General features: G+C 38.6%; 1 non-coding gene across 1 annotated transcript; it reads left to right on the top strand.

Annotated features, from left to right (window-relative positions):
- TRNAL-CAG lies at positions 1648–1728 on the top strand. Its single transcript has one exon. It is a non-coding gene; the product is annotated as a tRNA-Leu (tRNA).

The raw sequence follows: 6488 nt of genomic DNA on the forward strand, positions 1-6488 counted from the left end.
TCAAACTCTCAACCAATAACCCTAACAAATAGCTCAGAAAGATCTCTCTTTTCTGTGCTCCAAAATCCCCAGATTTGCTCCTACAAAACCCTCAAATCGTATTGGTATTTATACCAAAACAGAAACCCAAACAGACTGCAAATAGGAACTCTAACTTTCCAAAAAACCCGTCATAAGTCGACTTAACAGTCTGCATAAGTCGACTTGGCAGAGCGAAAAACAACAACTGGAGAACAGATCGTAAGTCGACTTATCAGACCTGATAAGTCGACTTGGCAGAGCAAAAAACCAACAATCCAGAGCAGAACGTAAGTCGACTTAACAGTCTGTATAAGTCGACTTACCATAAGTCGACTTATGCCTGTGCATGAGTCGACTTATGACACAGAATCTGCAAAAACCTGAATTTTCCAAATTTCTCCACAATTTCCATGGTGGTTCTATGAAAATTAAAAAAATTTATAGTAGTTCTAAAAAAAGACTATATTTTTTATGGTTTTCGTATAAAAAAAACCTTATTAAAAATTACAACAAGGAACAAAACAACAAACTTTAACATCTGTTTAAACAACAGATAGGGCAACCTCATAGCACCAAAAAATATCTAAGAATTTGGATTATTCTTTAAATTTTAGTTTCTCGATCAGAACTTAAATCCTAAACCATAATAATATTCAATTTATTGTTATTTTAATCGTAAGACTTATATTCCAAAAATATAAAACCAGCACATCCTTCTTAATTACATTATTTCTACCATGAGTAGTGATAACTAGACTATAATTTTCAAACTACTCCCAAAATACGTGTTACCTGGATCAATGATTATTATATTTTTATCTTATAAGTAGACGTTCATACCTATGTTTTAATTGCTTGGATGACTGATCGTGTAATTAAATACTAGTTAAATCACTAATCACTTCTACTGTTTTCTACGAATTAACATAACGTATTTCTGACGTGGCATAAAAAGTTTTGATCCTTTAATATAATGGATTTATTCCTATATGTAACATCTTAATCACTTATAAAAATAAAATTTCTGATATATCAAGCAAGTTGTATGAGGTAATTATATTGTATTTGGCATTTTGTACTTGAAATATAAAATCATGACACATTTAGCTATATTGCTTAGACATAAACAAAAATATATAACTCAAATTGATGACAAACTTTAGTAGTGACTAGTGATCCAACTGGTATTTAATTTTATGACCAGCCATTTAGGCAATTAAAATATAGGTATGAATGTTCAATTATGAGATAGATACAGTGACTAGTGATCCAATTAAACCCCCAAAATACTATTCTCAAAGATTAGGAGGTCACCGATAACTCATCAGCTTTTACGGCAACCTAATACCTTTATGCACAGCAGTGTAGGGTAGTTTGAAAATAGAATTATCCTTCTACTGTTTACTCAATATAAAATAATACCTTTTATTAAAACCGTTCACACAAATATAAATACCTACGGTTGAAGAAATGCTCTATACTAGCTAAGGGCACCAACCACCCCCCATTTATTTAAAAGGAGCCAAAAGTTTAACTTAAGGGAAGAATTTCCTAAACAGGGACCTTGTTAATCAAGATAAGGAAAGATATCAATTATATAAAAGTGAGCGCATCGTCAAGAAAACCGTCAAGATGGCCGAGTTGGTCTAAGGCGCCAGTTTCAGGTACTGGTCCGAAAGGGCATGGGTTCGAATCCCATTCTTGACAAAAAAAATTTTTTTTTTTCTTTCATCTTCATCTGCTATTTATTCTTCAGTCAAATTTTTACTTTAAATCCTGATAAATACACAATTTATTCACTAAATTTTACTTTAAAATTTCCCGAAATTAGAATGACGGTAAAGCTGGGACGCGAATGCTGTCGCCTCTTCAACGGGTATTGGTGAATCAAATACCATGAATTCTCAACAGAAGATTTATCAGTAGAGGAGCATCTGAGTTCAATTAATATGGGGGATGAAAAGAAAATTTCAGAAAACTATACTAATCTTCTCATTGAAATCATATATCCTTTCCAGACTTCAATATTCGAAGTTCATCGGCAAACCCCTCTAGATCTGATTTCACTATCACATGCATACAGTCTCTCTTCTTCTTCTTCTTTTCTTTTTATTGTTCTCTTGTTTCCTTCTCCTTTTTTATCCGTCCGTCCTAATTAATCCTAACTTCACTTAAATCTCCAGGATATCAAAAGGCATAGAAGACGTCAATCTTCAAAAAAATTTAGGCTAGATCCTATGTAATTTTACTCAACACGCAGAGAACTCAGTTTTTTTTTAGTCCAACTTTGCAATACAAATTATATTCGGTTTGGCTGTTTCTGTGACTTGACTTATCATAATTATCTAGGCGATTTTGATGCTTATATTTAGCATGACCTTAGAAAAACATGAATATAAGGAGATTTAAGTGACATATATAGCAGTGATTAATAAAACTTGATAAGCAAATAAAAGAGAATATATAGTGCTTCTGATCCAAACCTCGGTCACAATGAGAGAAGCTATACGTAAAAAAACTCGCTATGCATAGCATACGCCCGCATCTTCTCCACGATCAACAAAAACACGGAAGAGCCATGATCCAAATTAGGAAAGAATTACTAAATTTTGATGAATATGTCTACGAAGTAGGATATTTTTTGTTGAAAATGACGAGTGACTGGGAGGTTATTAGTGAAATGTATATACATTCTGTAGGTTGAGAGATAATTATTGAGTGATGCATGATTGTATCTGGTTCAGTGACTTGTACAGATGAGCCATACGGTAGGTGATCTTATTGACTCGCTGAATGATCGATCTCGGTAATTTTCTTCACAACATTGCTCAGTTGCATGACAGAGATAAATTGCAGAAGCAAAATTTCTAGTTGTATATAAAGCATCGACCATCTCCTGAAATTTTATGCCATAAAATGTTTTAGGTTACTCAAACAAAAAGACATTTGAAATGTTTAAAGAGGGCATGACACTTTGGAGATGCCTCTGCCCTGGCAGCTTTACACGGTACGTAGCTGCAGCTCACAATTCTTTGCGTTATGTTTGGCTGTCAAAACCTCGACATTCTGGTAATTTAAAACTGAAGAGTTTGGAGAAAAATATTAGGGTTAGTTTCTCTCATTGAGAAACCCTTCTTTTATATTAATGCATTCTTACAACTAGGTCCTTACAACATTGACTAATTCACTTAGTATCTAAATAACTCAACACTCCCCCTCAAGATGGGCGATAGATATCAATCATCCTCATCTTGTTACAAAAGATATCATACTCTCTAGAACCTAATCCTTTTGTTAAACAATCAGCTAACTGCTCTTCTGATTTCACATAGCTCAAAGTCAGAACTCCTCTATTCAGTTGCTCCTTGATAAAGAACCGATCAATCTCCACATGTTTGGTGCGATCATGCTGAACTGGATTGTTTGCAATATTAATCGCCGATTTGTTGTCACACCAAAGTTGTAAGGAGTCTCTTCTAAACAAGCGCAGCTCAGATAATATGTTTTTTACCCACATCAACTCGCACAGACTAACTGCCATAGCTCTGTACTCGGCCTCAGCTGTAGACCTAGCCACCACATCTTGCTTCTTGCTACGCCAAGATACGAGATTGCCTCCAACAAATACACAGTACCCTGTAGTGGATCTACGATCATTTATACAACCCGCCCAATCAGCATCACAATAGCCTTCAATTCTCAGATATCCAAAACTCTTGAACCATAACCCCTTTCCTGGGCTTCCTTTAATATATCTAAGAATTCTGCGAACTGCCTCCATATGTTGCTCTCTGGGATCATGCATATATCTACTCACCACACTCACTGCATGAGTAATATCAGGTCTCGTATGGCATAGATATATAAGTCGCCCAATCAATCTTTGATATTGCCCTTTACTCACAGGGTCCCCACCCTCGGCACTCATCTTATGATTCTGCTCAATAGGAGTAGATGCAACTCTGCACCCCAACATCCCTGTCTCTGAGAGAAGATCCAGAGCATACTTCCGCTGAGAAAGCACTATACCCTTTCGCGACCTTGCAATTTCAATTCCGAGAAAGTACTTCAACTGCCCCAGATCTTTAACTTCAAATTCCTCTCCCAATTTCTTCTTCAACAGTAGGATTTCCTCAGCGTCATCTCCAATGATTACAATATCATCAACATAGACCGCCAGGATAGTGATACGAGTTTTGGAGTGCCTGTAAAACACAGTATGATCACCATTGCACTGCTTGTACCCCATACCACAAACTGCCAACCTGAATCTATCAAACCATGCCCTCGGAGACTGTTTTAACCCATACAAAGACTTCTTCAACTTGCACACCTTCCCAGCTACTTGAGAAGTAGTGAAGCCTGGTGGAATCTCCATATATACCTCCTCTTGAAGATCTCCATGCAAAAAGGCATTCTTGACATCTAGCTGATGTAGTGGCCAATTAAAGTTAGCAGCACATGACACCAACACTCTAACAGTATTCATCTTTGCTACTGGAGCAAATGTCTCGTCATAGTCAATGCCGTATGTTTGGATGTAGCCTTTAGCAACCAATCTGGCCTAGTATCTGTCGATCTTGCCCTCTGGAGTTTGCTTAACCGTATACACCCACTTACATCCAACAGCACGCTTCCCAGCTGGCAAAGGTACCAACTCCCATGTGTCATTCTTCTTCAAGGCCTGGAGTTCCTCGTGCATGGCATTCAACCACCTAGGATCTTGCTTAGCTACCTGCCAGTTGTTAGGTACAGGCACTGAATGTAACGATGCAATGAATGACTTATATGCAGGTGGAATGGATGCATATGAAATGTAATTCGCAATATCAGTATCCCAATTACCAAACTTAGCTGGAGGTTTTCCAGCATTGACTCTAGAGGTTCTGCGGGGCAAGACAGGAGTATCAGAGGTATCAGGGAAGGAATCGTTACCTATCGACTCAGGTGGAGGAGAAGAGCAAGGCACTGGAGAGGAGGGACTTGGGTCATCAACATTTGTGGGTACTGACACAGGCACGGGAGGCGGCTCATGCTGCTGTTTCTGTCTCCTCGTGTATACTCTCAGCTCCCCCTGACCTTGACTGTCACCTCCTGAGTCCCCACCACTACTCGGCGATGTACCATCACTACTCGGTGACTCAAGAGGACATGGAATCATCCCGACCACAATATCATTCTTATTCTCATTCTCCCCCTCTCTACTAGCATCAGTAGAGCCATCTCCAAACAAGGAACTCAACTCCGTCTTCTCCTCATAAAAAGGTTCAAACTCCCGAAAAGTCACATCCATACTGACAAACAGTCTTCTTTCAGTGGGACACCAACACTTGTATCCTTTTTGACTTGATGAGTAGCCAACAAAGATACATTAACTGCTTGCGGATCCAGTTTACTCACCATCAACCTGTGATCTCTCACATAACATGTGCATCCAAACACTCTTGGTGGAACAACAAAAACATTTGAGCCCAAAAGCATCTCACATGGTGTCTTCATCCCTAATACTCTTGACGGCATCCTGTTGATGCCGTCATGACAGCCTCACTCCATAAAAACTTAGGCACATTCATTGTCAACATCAATGAGCGTGCCACTTCCAGTAGATGCCTGTTCTTACGCTCAGCCACCCCATTCTGAGCAGGGGTGTCTGGGCAGGTGGTTTGATGAACAATTCCCTGATTAGAGATGAAAGCTGCAAACTCCTTATTGACATACTCAGTCCCATTATCTGTTCGAAGAATCTTCACCTGCACTCCAAACTGTGTCTTCACATAAGCCGAGAAATCTTGAAAACATTTGTAAACCTCTGATTTCTGCTTCATCATGTATATCCAGGTCATACGTGAATAACAATCAATGAAAGTAACAAACCATCTAAAACCACTGATAGATGTAGTAGGACATGGTCCCCAAACATCAGAATGGACAAGTGCAAATGGTTCACAACTTCGAAGACCAATCATTCTATAAGTAGAACGAGTATGTTTTCCAAGTTCACATACATTACAAAATAACTCTTTTCTATCCACTTTCTTCATTAACTCATGTTCTAATCTATTTAAACTCTTAAAAGATAAATGCCCTAACCGGTAATGTTGAAGCATCGCTTCTGCCTCTGGCCCTCCGCTAACAGTAGCAGCAATCATTGCTGTCTCCCTGTCCAAATACCAAAGACCATCACGTCTGATACCAGTCCCAATCCTCCTCCCCGTTTCCTTCTCTTGAAAGACACACAAATCTCGATCAAATAACACGGTGCAATTTAATTGATCAATGAGAGCTAACTGAGAGTAAGTTAACTGGAAACGAAGGAACATGCAATACTGATGATAAGGTAACAGATAAAGTGCAATGGACCGAGCCAGTACCCCTGATGGGTTGGGATGTCCCATCAGCAGTCTGAACTGTCTCAGGATGCATATGCTTACTCGGATAATATAATGCAAACTCACTAGATGCTCCTG

Source organism: Asparagus officinalis, chromosome 3 (genome assembly GCF_001876935.1).
Source record: "Asparagus officinalis chromosome 3, Aspof.V1, whole genome shotgun sequence".
Taxonomy (NCBI): Eukaryota; Viridiplantae; Streptophyta; class Magnoliopsida; order Asparagales; family Asparagaceae; genus Asparagus; species Asparagus officinalis.